A 17,325-nucleotide genomic window follows, 5' to 3' on the forward strand; every position below is an offset into this window, starting at 1 on the left:
TCTGACACTAGAGAGGGGAATAAGAGTGTGCTATGGGCAGCCAACAGACAGAGAGAATGTATACATGACACAGTGAAGGCTATTTAGTGTATACAAAAAGGACAAAGACAACATCAGTTACGCAGGTTTGCTTCTATAAAGCTTTATAACTAGCAATGGGGTAAGAAGGTGAAATGTGATGGTGTGCAAAAGAAAAGACACCTCTGACTTTAGTAGAGCTATGCCAATTAATACCACCTGAGGATCTGGCCCCTCATATATAAGGTGCAGGTTTAAAACTTTAGGGCCAATTTCCAAAGTTATTTAGGTGCCTAACGATACAGATAAGTGCCTAGTGGCAGAATGCCAAGTTACACATCTAACTTGATTTTCAGATCTGCCTAAGTGAGTTAGGTGCCTATTCTGCTTAGGTGGTTTTAGAAATCCCACTAGGCACCTATCTCAATCTTTAGGTGCCTTAATACCTTTAAAAATCTGGCCCAAAGATGATATTGACACCTAATGAGGACAACAATAACATTACAAAGGACAGAATAAACTAGTGTGTGAGGTCCTAGGCAACAGGACGGACATGCGAGAAATTGCTAGACCAGCTCCTGTTAATGCTCATTTACTCCGTACAAAAGTTAAGTATAAAGCAGTACACCTCTGTGTGTGTTTTGAAGGCCTGACTATGTTGCAAACCAGCTCAGCTTACAATAGGTGCCCAAAAGAAAACTCCTATGTGTCTCTCAATATGAATAATAAATTCTAGCTTGTGGCCCTCATTTTTATTGTAATTCATTATTTTGTTTTTAAAGAGTACGGTGGCCCTGTTTAACAATGGCCATCTGAAGATGGTCAGGTGCCACTATTTCCATGGAGATACAGAGTGTCATGACATGATATGTAATATGTTGAGGCCACTTCCTCTTTGTGAAAAGAGACGAGAGTTTATGCCAGCCTCCATCTCAGTTGTTCATCTGGCTGTGGTATGGGTGGAGAGATGGCAGGCAGTGATTTTTCCAGATTCTAATTCCAAACCCTGTGTCGAGCAAGAGGTAATAAGAAAAAAAAGATATTGTGAAAAATCATGATACAAATCTTAGCAAGATTTAGGAAGAGTATAGATAGGCACTATGCTGAAGAAAGTGGTAAAAGCACCCCTGTACTATGGGCAGTGGCTCAAGAGTCACAGTTTAGCTATCCATTAGTCACAATTTAGCTATCCATTTCTTTCTAAATCTTTTGACTATATTTCAAGGTTTAACTGTTTTCAGTTCTGCATGTTAAAAGTTGCCATACTGCCATGCATATTGATTGCTGCAGCTTGTAGAGTACAGTGGTGTAAAGCTGGGGACAGGAAGGGCTGTTTCCATAACCCATGGCTTACTAAGTCTTCCTTACAGATAGCTTAAAATAATGACCATGGAAACAGCAAAAGCGTTTGATATTTGCATATCTTGTCATCCAGAAAGTTTAAAGCACTGTTTTTATAGGCTGCAGCTTTAAAGAAAACCTGAGAAAAAAGGAAAAGACACCGACATGCTTGGGGGCTTTAAGGACCCAGAAAAAGAACATGGAGTGGAATTAAAGTATAACCACTGTTCTTCTTCAGAGCACAATAACATGGGCATTAATTTTACAGGGGACACCTTGAGGGCAGATGGAGAGCTTCAGTCCATCAACTGTATCAATTTGACTGCAGTAGCAAATTCCCCACCTTGTTACCCTAAACAGATGGAAGTTTAGACCTTCTAAACTTTTTTTTTAACCTGTAATTTTAATCCAGTCAATACTAGTCTATGTTTCTTCTTTCATCTTGTCCTGGATATAGGATTCCCTATCACTTATTGAGAGGAAGTGTTTTCCAGAAGACCTAACCCAGCACAACATGAGGTTGCTAGATTCATAGTGTCAGGTGGCTTTTAAAAATACAAGTTAATAATTGATCAACTGTAGCATTAGAAAAAAGAATGGTTCACATTTAAATTGTCCTTTTTGGCAAATAATTTGTATACTGCCAAAACACCAACCAACCAGCCACCACAAAAACTTACAGAAGAACAGTATAACCCAGTAAATGGAACAGCATTCTTCTAAGGCTACGTCTATACTATGAGCTAGGGGTCTAATTCACAGCTCTCACAGACCTGTTGTCTTCGAGCTAGCACACTAAAAATAGAAGTACAACCACAGTGACATGGGCAGCTGCAGCAGCAGCACAAGCTAGCCATCTTGAGTACATACTCGCAAGATTCAGGCAAGTTTGTACTCATGACAACTATCCCATCCTACCACTGCTGCCGCCCTTTCTACCACTGCAGCACTATTTTTAGCATGCTAGCTTGATGAGAGCTAGCAGGAATACATCTAAGCAAGCTGGGAATCACCACCCTGCAGCTTCTAGCGTAGGTGCAACCTAAGAGAGAGTGGCCTTAGGCCCTGATTTAACAGTCTATCCCTATTCAGTAAAACACTTATACAAGTGTCTAATTTTAGTGTTCTTAAGTACATAGTTAAATGCTTTGCTGATGGGCTTAAGCATGGGATGGACTAAAGCATGTGCTTAAATACTTTTGCTGAACTAGATTCTTAGGGCCTGATCTAAAGCCTATTGAAATCAATGAGAGTGTTTTTTAAACCAAGCACAGTACAGTTCATGAGGCTGCATGTGCTTAATTAAGTCACTTTTCTGAACCCTTTATCCTAGGGAGGCTGTGCAATCAATTAGTCAACATAGGTAAATTAGAGAAGCTTGAGGTTTCTTCTAACTTGCTCCAGTGGCCGATGGAACTCAGAGGCTTATACTGAGCTAAGGATAAGCACAGCGCAGGGATAGCCTGGCCCTGCCTTCTATGCCCCACTGTGCGTAGCTCTGGTAGCATTAAAGGCACTTTGAGCTGGAAGCATAGTGCAAAGGGGCCATAGCATGGCACAGGATCTGCGATCATAATTTTAAAATACATTTTATAATTGGTTCCAAACTTCCCAGAATTTATTCCCCCCAGAGCTGAGATGCGCCTTGTGAAATTTCAGGGGCTCATTGTTTTTTAGGGAAAACGATAGGGAGTGGGGAAGGAGGGAAATTAGGTTTAACTATAGAGTTGCTGCATAATTAACTGTCAGGATATGAAATAATCCTGTCTGCCTGGAATAAAGGGAAAGAAGATATGAAGAGTTAGGTTAACTGTCCAGAGATTCCAGATTATATACGTCTATGTACATACTCCCACAAAGATATTACTTGTGTGGAGTACGGAGTCTAGTTACGAGATAACAAACCAAAGCACAGTTAATACAACTAACACTGGAAGAGAAGAAGGAGGATGAGGAAAAGAAGAACAACCACCACTTGATTGAATTTTTGAGACCAACACCATTTTATAATAATAATAGTAAGGCAGGTATCCTATAGTAAGACAAATATGGGACTTAGCTTTTAAAACCTAAGCCCACTGAACACTTAGAGCTTCAAAAAGTGACCATTCATTTTCTCTGATGTTCATTTGCAAAATCTTTACCTAATATATTCTCATTCACAATATTTCATTGACTTCCCAAGGATTTTATTATGCTTGCTGTTTCTAATCCATTGTTTTTTGTGATAAAGTCATTTTCCCATTAGGAAATGGACTAAAACTATCAAATCATTTCACATAGGCCACTGAACAGCTGCCAGGAAGTAATGACTTTCAGTTGCCTTTTTTGCTAGGTTTGTTTTCAAACCTGTGACCTGGAAGTGAAAGACTCTGTAGTCCCCTTTAAAACATCCAGTCTCTGCCATACTTGAACATTTCAATAATCAAATACCCTGAATAGCGTACTATCAACTAAGTGAAAATAAACTCCTTCACATGAAATGCAGGCAGCTAATTACTATTAACTGTTTCTTCCGGCATAAATAATAAATTATTGTAACTGAATTGTTGATGACTAGTTTACAGTATTAAAGTATAATGAAAAAAATACTGTTTCTATGTTCTTGCCACATAAACCTTGCATTCTTTGTGTTTTGTAAATCATATGAAGGATTATGCACAGTGCTGGCCAGCAAGTATTAAAGATCTGTTTAGTTTGGTTTGTTTATATACTGCACAGTGAATTGTGTTTGCATATACACTAACAACCTGACCTTTATCACCTATGCACCACCCAATATAAAAAGATTAATATAAAAGTAGAAACAATTTTTGAAGTTTGTACATTAGGTGACTATATACAACACAGTGCATTATTGCTTTGACTTATTTGTACTGTGTAATTACTATGCTGTACCTCAAAACATTAACAGGAGACAACTCATTCTCTTACAAGAATGATAAACACAATGTATTTGACTCTATCACCCATGATTAATAGGGTCTTTTTTATTCATGAAGTTAGATGTCAGACTCGACTGAAAAATGTGTATCATCTTAAATGTATTTATTCCAAAGCTTGGTAAAATTGCTCTACATTGCAACAGATGGATATAATAACAACCACATTTCACTGTTTTATGGATTAAAACAGAATGTATGTCAAATGATGACCTTAAACTTCCCGTGTTGAAAATTTCATTTAAAAATTGCCAAACAAAGTGGCTCCCAGAATAATCCATTATAAATGATTCATGTGAAATCTTCTACAGTTTCCAAACCATAATCCTGAAAAAATACATCCTTGAAGCTTCAAAATTATAAATGTTGGCATTCCTGTGCTCCAGGCTAACATCTTCGGTCCTGCCCATAGGAAGTGACTCCTGGGACTGCATACTGCTGCTGCTGTATGATGCTTTTCTGCTTTCTGGGTATACTTTCTCTCCTATTTTCTCCTCCTAGTTACATTTGGTTTATTTTAAGGCCTGTAAAATGCTTCTTTTTAAGACATATGATTTCTGTGTGATAACTGTTAGGAAATTTATATTAATGCTGACTTAATGTGGCTTTTAGAGACAACATGCTCCTCTTCTGAAATTTCTAAAATATTTTTCTGGGTCAGTGAGTGATTCTTTGAATTGATTTTGACCTAAGGAAGCACTTAGGTCATTTTTGTTTAAAAAATATCTCCCAAAAGTAGTGACCACTTTTGAAAGCTTTGTCCTTAATGTCTTCATAAGAGAGGCAAAAAAAAAAGAATAAGAAGGGAGCACTGTTAGAAAAATGCTCAACTGAAAAACTTCTCACAAAACCAAAGGGACAGTTAACAAGTGCAAAGAGATTATGAATTGATTCACAATTTCTGACTCCGTCCCTGATTGCATTCAAAGCCAATAGACTGGCGGATGAATCCATAGCTTTATCTAAATCTACTTCTGCTGTGACACCAAAAGTATTGTTTGAACCAGGGACCATGAAATCAATGGATATCAATGAGCATAACACCAGAGTAATGCAGCAGTGAATCAAGTCCCATATATTTCTGACATACAGGGCCTGCATGGAAGGTTTGATATTTCTGAATCAAAACTAGACCCAATGTCTGCTAAAATGTCACAATGAGTCAGCAGTGATTTTATTTTGAAAGAGATGGGGCGGAGAGTCATTTTAGAAACTGATAAACAATGCATCAAAGTACTTCTGGCTGTTTTAATCAAAGATAATTACATTTTTGCATAGAAAACTAGAAATTTTAGAAACTCATGCCAAAAGTTCTAATGTCTGGATACTGAACATACTTTCAACACCTGAAGGGGGAGACCTTTCAATTGAATTCTTCTTTGTTAGACTCACTGAATTATTTTGCTGTCTTTTCAAATATCAAAGATTTTAGAATTCCCAGAAATGGATCTACAATTTGTTTATTATTAAACTAAATCTTTGTCCTGGCACAAAGTATTTGCTTCTTCTTGTAGTCAAGAAAGAATCATGCTATGTGTGGTAGAATAAAGGGACACACAGTTCACACATACTTGAGAACATATATTCCAACATACTTCAAAAGTTATGCCAGACATGCTCTTGCTGCTTAGATCTGCTGCAGTTCTCTGTGCAAAACTGAAGTTATCTGTAGATCAAAAGCTGCACAAATACTACGACTGGGGTGACTGGAAAATATTTTAATGTTCTCTGACTTACCAAAAGTAAGCTTCTTCTGATGATAGTTCTGAAACTGGAATATCAGGCTTAGTACCAGATTTTGGAAAACAGAGCTTGTTAACAATTAAGGTCCCTATTCAGTATGTCACTTTAGTGCCCTCGTGGCCAAGATGGAGTCTGCTCGCAAGCAGCTCTGGCAAAGAAAAGGCATGTGCAAGAACGCAGCAGGAAAACCCCCTTCCACCCCGGGGACACCTGTTCCAAACCCCTGGAGTGAACACACGCACACCAGAATAATACAATGAATATAGGAAAGGGAAATACTTATTCACAGAGGGATGAATGGAGAAAAACCACAGAGCAGAAGATAGGGGGAGCAGTAAAACAAGGTTACATTCAACACGAGTTCCCACAGGCTCAGTCAATGGTTCAGTAACTCCCCACTTAACGTCCTCTCTCTTAATGTTGTTTCCATCTTACGTCCCTGCTCAATTACAGAACAAGCTCCATTTACAGTTGTACAATGCTTCGCTATAACATCGCTTGGGTGCCTGCTTTGTCCACAGCTGGCAGCCCCCTATCAGCTCCCTGGCGCCGCCCCCCCCAGCACCTCCCATCCGTCGGCGGACCCCGCAGATCAGCGCCTTCCCCCTCCACCACCCGCCTCCTGCCCGTGGCAATCAGCTGGCTTGCGGTGTTCAGGAGGCAGGGGAAGGAGGGGGAGACTGCATGCCGTGTCCTCGCTCCTCCCTCCTGAACGCCGCAAGCCAGGAGGCGGGGAGGGAGAGGGGAGGAGTGAGGACGCGGCATGCAGAGTAAAGGGGGGGAAGAAGAGGCGGGTTAAGGGTGGGGGCTTGGGGGAAAGGGTGGAGTGGGCGGGCCGAAGGTTGAGCCCACCACCGCCGGTGCTTGCAGAGTAGGGGAAGCTGCCGCTGCTGCTGCGCAACGTGCTTCTCCTAGCCTACGGCACCTTCAGCCTCTGTGCCTGCCTGATTGTCCCCAGTGCCAGGGGGCTGTGCCTGTGTGGGGTAAGGCGGGGGCACCTCCTAACTATAGTACTGTACTGTATGGCAAAAAAAAATTCCCTGGAACCTAACCCCCCCATTTACATACATTCTTATGGGGAAATTGGATTAGCTTAACATTGTTTCACTTAAAGCCGCATTTTTCAGGAACATAACTACAACGTTAAGTGAGAAGTTACTGTACACAGTCTGAAAGGGCAGACATTGAGCAATGCATCTGCACTCAGAGTTCAGGAGTCATGGGTAAAGTTCCAGTCTGGGAGTGAGTCGTGGGTGCTTCTGCTTATCTTTGGCGCCAGTAAACTTTCCCCAACAAACCACTCTGGTGCCGTCTTCTGCCATGCTCTCTGCAAACCCACACAGAGTGACAACCTCCCCACTTAACTAGCTAACAACTTCCCCTCCTTATTCCCAACGCAAAGTCGCAAGCCCCAGTACTCACAGCCCCACGCAGCTCTGGACAACAGAGCTTTGTCCTTCTCAGCACAGTGCTCCTCCTGGTTCCTGTCCTGGGGCTTTCCCAATCCCTGGCTTTGGGCAGGTTCTCCACTGCTTCTTTCACTCTGTGGGGGCCTGCTTGCTGTAGACCTTCTCTTCTGGAGCTCTCTCTCTCTCTCTCCACACTCCCAGCCCACAAACAGCACTTCCTCTTCATGGAAGAATCAGCACTTCCTTGCCAGCCCTCAGAAAAAAGTTTTAAAGGGGCCATGCTCTCTGCTCTCTGGTTACATGAAAAGACTTATGCACATGGTAAACTTTATGCAATGTGTATAGTGCCACTGGCATCAGTGACACTACCCACAGTATGTAAACTTAAGATGTGTGCATGTCTTTTGTAGGGTCTAACTCTTCAGTATAGCTTTTAGGCCATGTTTATATGTGAACTGTTAATTTTAAATGATCATCTGTAGTCCTGTTCTTTTCTCTTTTCCTAAGAGATTTAGAGATCTTATTCTGGCGAAAACTCAGACTTTACTATGATAAATTATTTTCTCAGTGATTTGATTTTTGTCACAAGGATATTTTTTCATCTGAAAATAATATATTTTAAAAATGTATATTGTCACGATTTCTCTATATAATCTAAATGTAATATTTGATAACTGAAAATAATATGTCATTTTTCTGTAGGTTAATTATACTGAGTAAATATCAATACAAATACAAACAAATAGTGCCATATCTATTTTGCCATAAAATCAGTAGGTGTCATTTTGGCCCTAACCCATCTATGCAGTACCTTACTACTCTCCATAGCAACAGAATCCTAAAACAGATTCTTCAGGAAAAGCTGTCCCTTCTCCCACTACCCCCAGAACATTCACAGAGCTGCTAAGTAGCACCCAAACTCTGTTCCTTTGCAGAAATGATACTTCATGGCTCTGTTTTTAGGACTTTGAAGATAACGTGAGAGAGGAACAGCACATGTGTTATGATGAGATGGATTTGAGAGAACTCCCAAAAGTAGCTGGCGGCCAGGAGCAGGACACTACCTTTCAGGGTAAAAATTCTCTGCCTGGGAAGTTTAGATGTGAGAGAAGCAAAATGGCCCAAGAGTGACAAATGTGTGTTACTTTTGTGAAGTTGCATGCGTCATTTGGAATTTTTAAATATCTCTTCTTGCAACTGCTTATTTGTGAACAAAATCTTGTTACCACTTTGCATTCAAAATTCCAGTTGATTACACAAGACATTCCAGATATGGAATAGCATACAATACGCAATAAAGTTATTAACTTGACACCAGGGAGAAACAATGGGCTCTACGGGAATATCTGATCTAGAATTCTATTATACCTGATTTTTCAGTTGTATGAGAGTTTTGCTTTTATGAGAACCTTTGGGGTATTAAACAATTTCAGACCAACTCCAATGACAGTTTAATTATGATAAAAATGATGAAAGTCTACAGACATATGTATGCAGGAAGTAGAGCTGTTTTGGCTCTGTTCTCTTTAACATTTTGCATGAAAAGTTTTTTGAGATATGTTAAACTATTTGGCCTCAGTTAAGCAAATCCCTTACCTAGATACTTAAGGCCTTTACTGATTAGAGATGGGATTACTCATGTGCTTAATTTAAATACACATTTAAGAGCTTTGCTCTTTTGAGGCCTTTTTGTATCATGGGTTTGATCCTGCTCCCAGTGAAATCAATGGAAAAAAATGTCACTGACTCCAATAAGAGCAGGATTGGGCCTGAGAATTTTTCTTATTCCCATCATAGAATTGTATTGTTCTGCACTGAAACTGAGCAACAGCAAGTACATAGAACTGTTTTGTTGTTTTTTCCTAGTTATTTATTTTAAGCTGTTCTTGTAAATTCTTCTCTCTCTGTGTTTTATGTTTTAGTGAACAGGAGCAGCAAACAGGGGAGTTTTGGTAGAGAGTTCTCCAGGTGAAGGAGGAGAGACTATGTGATCCTTGGGGTAAGTTTGTCTTTTAGTTTGTTTGTTCTGTGTTTGCAATGTTCTTGCTTGAAGACTATAGCATTATCTGTTTTGGGGGCTGTGTGCTAAACCAAGTGGCCTGATAGGATAGTGAGAGCTTACTACCGAGGCTCTAGACTACTATCCTTTGATCCCTAACCCCTATAGGGTCCCTTGACAAGGGGTCGGGGCTATCTCTGTGAGAACAGGGGTTTAAAAAGCCAGCTCCTAAGCTCACAGAGGGCAGCAAACAAGGGAGTTTTGTGAGGGAGTTTACAGAGGAAGTGTGAGAGGCCGATGTACCTAACAAACATGCTCTATCTAAACTTTGGCCAATAACCCCCACAAAAAAACAAATCAAACCAAACCAAACAACCTTCAAAAGTAAAAACAATACAGGAAGGAGTCCAGCAGCAGAGAGGAGGTTATACAGTTTATTGCACTGAATGCAGCATGTAAGATTACCTGCCTGTGGGCAGGTGGCATATGCGTGCATGTGGGTACAAACAGCTTGTGGGCCACAGAGATACAGTATGAGCTTTTGAGGCCAGAGTGGCTGAACTGGAGGAGAAAAGGGAGACACAGAGGTACACAAAGGATAATTTCAGGGTCACAGTAGTTAGTAGAGCAATCCTATCCCCATTCTGACAGCCGATGTGCTAGTAAGGAGAATGAAAGTCTAGGGGAAGGAGAGCATCAAGCTGGAGTGAAGGGAAACAATCCCAGAATTGGAACACTGCTTCCAGATGATGTCATGGTATCCCCTCATACTGAGGATACCTCTCCTGGGGACAGAACCCCAGTTATTAGGAACAGACAAGTAATAGTAATGGGAGATTTGATTATTAGAAATATGGTTAGTTGTGTTTGTGATGACTGAGAGAACCTCATCTGACTGGTGAATTGCCTGATAGGTGCAAAGGTTGTGGATCTCACGAGACATCTAGACAGACTTATGTGCAGTGCTGGGAAAGAGCCAGTGGCTGTGGTACATGCAGGTACCACTTTCATAGGGAAAGATATGAGAGAGGTCCTGGTGGCCAAGATTAGCTGCTACGTAAGAGACTAAAACCTCCATGGTAGCATTAGCTAAAATGCTTCCATTTCAATGTGTGAGGCCAGAAAGACAGACAATACTGCAGTGTCTCAATGTATGGATGAGACAATGGTGTAGGAAGGTGGTTTTAGATTTATTAGTAATTGGGGAACCTTTGGGAAAGGAAGAGCCTATACAGTAAGGATGGGCTCTGCCTAAACCAAAATGGAACCAGATTACTGCCATGTAAGATTAAAAAGGTTGTAGAGGATTTTTTAAACTAAGGGCTGAGGGAAAGCCAACAGGTGTGGAGGAGCACATGATTTGGGCAGAGACCTCCCTTAGGGATGAATTTATTAAAGGGGGATTTCTATATCTTAGTAAAGAGGAGAGGATAGAAGTTGGTGAAGTATAAGTAGTATAACGAGGGGGTCACCAAATGAAATTAAAAGACAGCAAGTTTAAAAGAAACTAAATGAATTATTTTTTCACACAACGCACAGTCAACCTATGGAACACCTTGTCAGAGGATGTTGTGAAAGCCAAGACTACAACAGGATTCAAAAAAGAACTAGATAAGTTCATGAAGGATAAGTCCATCAATGGCTATTAGCCAGGATAGGCAGGGATGATGTCCCAAACCTCTGTTTGCCAGGGGCTGGGAAAGGGAAACATCGACAGCTGTTGTATCACTTGATGATTACCTGTTCTATTAATTCCCTCTGGGGCACCTCACATTGGCCGCTATCAGAAGACAGGATACTGGGCTAGATGGATTGACCCAGTATGGCCATTCTTAAGTTCTTATGCTAGTGAGGAACAGTGAAATATAAATCAGCCCCACTGAAATATAACACATGAAGGTAAGGAACTGATTATTGACAAAATGTAAAAGTGCTTATATACAAATGCTAGAAGTTTAAATACTAAGATGGGTGAACTAATGTCCCTGGTATTGAATGAGGATATGGATGTAATATGCATTGCGGAAACTTGGCGGAATAAGGGTAATCAATGGGATATGATAATATCAGGGTACAAAATAAGTCAAATGACAGAGCTGATCATGCTGGTGTGGGTATGTCACTATATGTGAAAAAATCAGAGTCAAATATAGTAAAAGTCTTAAATGTATCAAACTCAACCACGGAATCCCTATGAATAGAAATTCCATGCTTGAACAAAAAGAGTATAGCAGCAGGAATATACGACCTGATAAGGTTGGTGACAGTGATTGTGGAATGCTCAGGCTGAAACGAGAGGCTACAGAAACAGAAAACCCAGTAATAATGGAGATTTTCAGCTACCCCCATTTTGACTGGATACACATCTCCTCGGGACAGGATGCAGAGATAAAATGTCTATACACCTTACATGATTGCTTCTTGAAGCAGCTTGTTCTGGAATCCACAAGGGGGAGGCAATTCTTGATTTAGTCCTACGTGGAGCACAGGTTCTAGTCCAAGCGGTGAATATAGCTGAAATACTCCATCATAGCAACCACAATGTAACTAAATTTAGCATCCTTGTAGGGCCAAAAATGCCAGAGAAACTCACCACAGTGGCATTGAACCTCAAAAGGGGGAACTACACAAAAATGAAGATGCTACTTAAACAGAAATTACAAAGAACAATCACAATGGTGAAACATCTGCAAAATGAATGGAGATTATTTAAAAACACCATAATAAAGGCTCAAACAAATATGTATCCCAAATAATTATTAATAGTAATCATCATAATCACCATCATCATCATAAAAACAGTAACTGTTTATAAGATAGGAAACAAAAGGTAGGAATAAATGGTCAGTTTTCTCAATAGTTAAATCCACAGCTGACTGCAAAGAGTTACAAAGGGACCTCACTACACTGGGTGACTGGACACCAAAATGGCAGATAAAAATCAATCATAATAGGTGCAAAGTAATGCACATTGGAAAAAATAGCCCCAACTATACATTCAATATGTTCAATATGTATAGTTCCATATGAACAGAGAGTCAAAAGGCTGAGATTGTTCAGCTTAGAAAAAAGATGACTAAGGGGGGGATATGGCAGAGGTCTCTAAAATCATGAATGGTGTGCAGAAAGTGAATAGGGAAGTGTTATTTACCTCTTCACACAACACAAAAACTAGAAATCAAATACAAATAATAGGCAGCAGGTTTAAAACAAATAAAAGGAAGTACTTCTTCACATAATACATAGCCAACCTGTGGAATTAGTTGGCAGGGGATGTTGTAAAGGATAAAAGTATAACTGGATTCAAAAAATAATTAGATGAGTTCATAGAGGATAGGTCCATAAATGGCTATGAGCCAAGATGGTGAGGGACACAACCCCATGCACTGAGTGTCCCTACACCTCCAGCTACCAGAAATTGGGACTGGATGATGGTCTGAATCACTCAACATTGACTTGTTCTGTTCATTCCCTCTGAAGCATCTGGCACTGGACACTATGCGGGACAAGATACTGATTTAGATGGACCATTGATCTGACCCAGTATGGCCATTCTAGAATTTATACTGCACAGCAGGGTTCTGTCTTTCCTGCACAGAATTAAAACAAGTGTTTCATGTAGCAGAGCACACACCATATTAGAGGCAACCACTGGGGGGAAAAAGTGCACCTAAACAAAAGAATAATTAGGAGTAAAGAACCTCTTGGCACAGGCCACCTGCATCACTGAAATCAATGTGGTTGGGAGAGCAGCTGTCGATGAGCTGTCACTCCTCTGGGCAAAGGCTTGACTCCAATCCCCAATGCACAAGTGTTGCCATGGAGGGGGAAGTAACTTGTGTCAGCAAAAGAGCTAGTACAGATTACTTTACCTCTGCAGCAAAAGAGGGAATCAGGAAGGAGATTGTAACTTCCAGAGTTTCAATCTGGTGCTGGCACAGCCCCTTTGTCTGGATGGATTGGACAGTTACAATCAAGCCCTTTATGTTTAAAAATGATTTTATAATGAACAATGCTTCATGTAAAATACATGTCCATCTGGAATAAAATCTTTACTACAGAAGAGCCTAACATGATATAGTTTCTAATTTGAATTCTTGATGGATACAAGGCAGTAATAGATGTCATTAAAGAGTTTCTGCTTTTCTCCTGCTAAATTCTATGTGTGCAACCTGTGGAGCCCTGAATAATACTGTGTATTTAATATGGTGTTGGGGCTCATTCAGTGATCTGCAGATCTTTTTCCTATGGGTCTTTGGAGAACAGGGCCTGATCCTGTATGTATCCTGTAAATTGCTGAGTACCCTCAACTGCCAATAATTTAAACTCACGAGAGTTCAGGAGTCTTGGCACCTTGCAGGAATTGGGCCTTGGGAGTTCAACTATCACCACTGTAGACAGCCTTATAGTGAGATTTAAAGAGCTCAATTTATTTAGTTTATCAAGATGAAATTTCAACTGTGACTTGATTAGGGTGGGTGAGTACCTTCATGAGGAGAAAATACTGGATACTAAAGGGCTTTAATCTAGTGGAGAAAAGCGTAACAAGAACAAGTGGCTGGAAGTTAAAACCAGACTCATTCAAGTTAGAAATAAAGGGGAAAAGTAACAATGAGGATGAATAACCATTGGAACAGACTGCCAAAATAAGTGGTGGACTCTCCAATTCTTCTTGTCTTCAAATCAAGACTGGATGCCTTCTTGGAAGATATGCTTTAGTCAAACACAATTGTTAGGCTCAATACATGGATAACTGGGTGAAATTCTTTGACCTTTGTTATCCAGGAGGTCAGAGTAGATGATCCAATGCTCCCTTCTGGCCCTAGAATCTATGAATCCAACCCTGCGTATGTTGAAGTTTTCATAGAATGAGGAGGAGGTAGGAGGGAGTGAAGAAGAGGAGTCATGCATAAGGCTAAGATTTTGTCATGTATATTTTTAGTGAAAGTAATGGGCAATAAAGAAAAATTCACTGAAGCCCATGACCTGTCCCTGATTTTACTAAAAATATCCATGATAAAATGGGAAGGGACTGGGCAGCTGCGGGGTGGCTGGGAGCTCTGGGTCCCCCACCACCCATGGGGGCTCAAATCTCCAAGGGTCCCCCTGCCACCAGCTGCAGAGTCCCACTGCCCCCTCACCAGTGGCGGGGAGCTGCGAGGGTCCTCCTGTCCCCCACAGCATCCGGGAGTTGTGGGGTACCCCCCTGCCTGCAGCAGCTGGGAGCTGCAGGGTACCTCCACTGACCATGGCGGCTGAGAGCTTGGGGGCCCACTGCCTCAGACAGCAGGGGTACCTTACAGCTCCCTGCCTCTGTGGGAGGAGGCGGAACCTGCGGCTCCCAGCCTCCAGAGCTGAAGTCATGGAGGTCTTTGGAAGTCACGGATTCCATGACTTCCGCGACCTCCGTGACAAAACTGTAGCCTTAGTCACGTATACTCCAACTTCAGAGTCTCTATATCTAGACCACCATCTCAAAACTCTACTGTTTCAGCGTAAGGTAACTGAGAAGAAGCCAGATGCTCTTACTAGGTCTCGTGTTGTTTTCAGTATAGAAAAAACAAACAAATGAAACAAACAAACAAACAAACAAACAAAACCTGTTGTTTCAAGTGCCCAGTATTAAAGATGCATATTAGTCTGGCAAAAATAAGAATAAACTGAAAAAACTGAAATGAACATTGACATTTTATATATTTTTTTCAACTCTTTGAAAAATTCTCTCATTTTTACAACTCTCTACCTTCCAGCCAGAAGTGAAAGAGCCAAAACACAGCAGGAGAGACTATTCTCAGAGTACCTCCAGCGTAAAGTATGGGAAATCTCTTTAGGTCATGTCTTCTTAAATGCTTTCCAGCCTAATTTTGCAGACCAAAAGGCTGCATACTTCAGGTAAGATTCTAGTATGCATTTTGATGTTATACTAACAATATGTATTTGTTATTATTACTACTACATTTTTTTTACCAGTTGTGTTTTGCATGAACCAGAAAGGAAACAAGAGGAACAGAAAAGAGAGGAACAGAGCATCATGAAGACAAAGTGTAAGGTAATCAAAATGGTTTCAAAATGATCAGGTTTTTTTTAAATGCATCTTTTGTTTTGAAAGCAAAGTGTAATTGTGTATACTGTAGCTTACAAATTACCCTAATACATTTTGATAATTAGGGTACAAAGGAATACCAGAGTTTCATTACAAATGTTTTATTATTGTTAGAATGACTTTTGCCATTAAAATATTTGTTCATAATATTTTATTGCGTTATCTCTTCATTGGTGTTATATTCTTAATCTGACCATTCAGATGTCAGTTGCCTTTGATAAATAGATACGGTTACCTCATTGTTTGCAGGAATCCCTAAGAATGCCCTACAATAGGAATATGCCAAATATTGTGGCTATCTTATCCATTTGTCTAAAGCAAAATTGGCAAGTTTTAAGAACAAACACTGTAATAAGGATGTAAATCAATTATTGTAGTGACATGCTGATTGAGACTGTGTACAGTCTAGGAGTGTGGGAGTCTATTGTTTAAGACATGACAGACTGCTCAGCTGCGTCATGAAAAAGCAGAGAATATCTATAGTGCTAATCAGTTGAGGGCCCTAAACTGAAGCTCATGAGAATTGTTGATTTCATCGGGGAAGATGATTATAAGACAAGTCATCTGAAAGAAATCCATCTGAAGCTGGGGATAGTGTATAAACTGCTCTTTTTTAGAAAGAGGTTTCTCACCTATATAGGTAAATAATGTTTTTGAGATATGTATTTCATTTACATATTTCACAGTGGGTGAGTGCACATCCAGTGAACATGCATTGGAAAATTTTCTAGTCAGCAGCACCTACTGGAGCGGTGCCCATGCCCTTCCTTTCCTTGTGCACTTCACCAGGGCATAAAAGCTCCACCACAGCTTTACCTCCATGACAGCCCATGACATCAGGACTCCAAAGCAGCAGGGAAGGTAGGTAGGTTGTAGACTATGTATATGAACTACACATCTTGAAGATCATCCATTACCGTACAGAGAAGTAACCTAAGTAACCTCTTTTCTCTTCTTTTGAGTAGTAGTCTGTGTACATATTCCACAGCTCGTGACACCCAAGCAGTAGCCCCCACTGGGGGCAGTTACAAAGCATCTGTGTAAATATGATTTTTAACCCACATCATCCAAATCTTGTATCTACCCATGCCATTTGCCCTAGCTTTGTGAATGTGTATGTGCATAGACAACCAGGTTGCTGCTCTGCAAATATCCTGGATAGGCAGGTTCACTACAGAAGCCAAAGAGATGGACTGTGCCTTGGTGGAGGGGGCATGTACTCTGCTTGGCAGTTGCCTGTCCAGTAGCCTGTAACATGACCTGATGAATTGGGAAATCCAGTTTGATATTCTTTGCATAGACATGGCTTGTCCTTCGATTCGCTGTGTAATCCAGAAACAGCCTGGGACATTTCCGAAAGGGTCTTATCCTGTCCAGGTAGAACAATATGATTTTGCTGATGTCCAGAGGTAAGGCAAAGAGCCATAGTTGCAAAGGAGGCATCTATCAGTTTTGAAAGGACAAGATTAAGGTCTTATGCTGAGGCCAGATCTTTGATCAACAGGTAAAATCTGAAGATGTCTGCCAGGAACCTCTTTGACATGGAGTGGGAGAAGATCAAGGACTGGCCAATTGGTGGGTGAATCATAAAATGGCTGCTAGGTAAACCCAAAGTAAGCTCAGTAAGAGACCAGAGTGCTTCTGGTGCAGTAGGTACTCCAGGACCTCCTGAATTCCTAAATGCATGGAGGAAATCCAGTGTTGTTGTGCCCATTTTGGAAACTTAGAGACATAGTGGAATTTTTTCTGCTACTAATAAGAATGTGCTGA

At 40.7% G+C, this 17,325-nt stretch overlaps 1 protein-coding gene and 1 long non-coding RNA gene across 12 annotated transcripts in view; one reads left to right on the forward strand and one right to left on the reverse strand.

The window, feature by feature from the left end:
- LOC141984667 (uncharacterized) overlaps positions 1-16,410 on the forward strand; it is a 76,341-nt gene extending 59,931 nt beyond the window's left edge. The window contains exons 6-11 of the long non-coding RNA XR_012638775.1: positions 4,688-4,771; positions 8,417-8,525; positions 9,376-9,452; positions 15,203-15,344; positions 15,443-15,501; positions 16,242-16,410. This is a non-coding gene — a long non-coding RNA (uncharacterized LOC141984667). The remainder of the gene's footprint in view (positions 1-4,687; positions 4,772-8,416; positions 8,526-9,375; positions 9,453-15,202; positions 15,345-15,442; positions 15,502-16,241) is intronic.
- Positions 1-17,325, reverse strand: part of KHDRBS2 (KH RNA binding domain containing, signal transduction associated 2) — a 614,322-nt gene that overhangs the window by 432,792 nt on the left and 164,205 nt on the right. The gene's annotated exons all lie outside the window — the stretch shown is intronic.

The sequence above is a fragment of the Natator depressus genome, chromosome 3 (assembly GCF_965152275.1).
Source record: "Natator depressus isolate rNatDep1 chromosome 3, rNatDep2.hap1, whole genome shotgun sequence".
NCBI classification, from domain to species: domain Eukaryota; kingdom Metazoa; phylum Chordata; order Testudines; family Cheloniidae; genus Natator; species Natator depressus.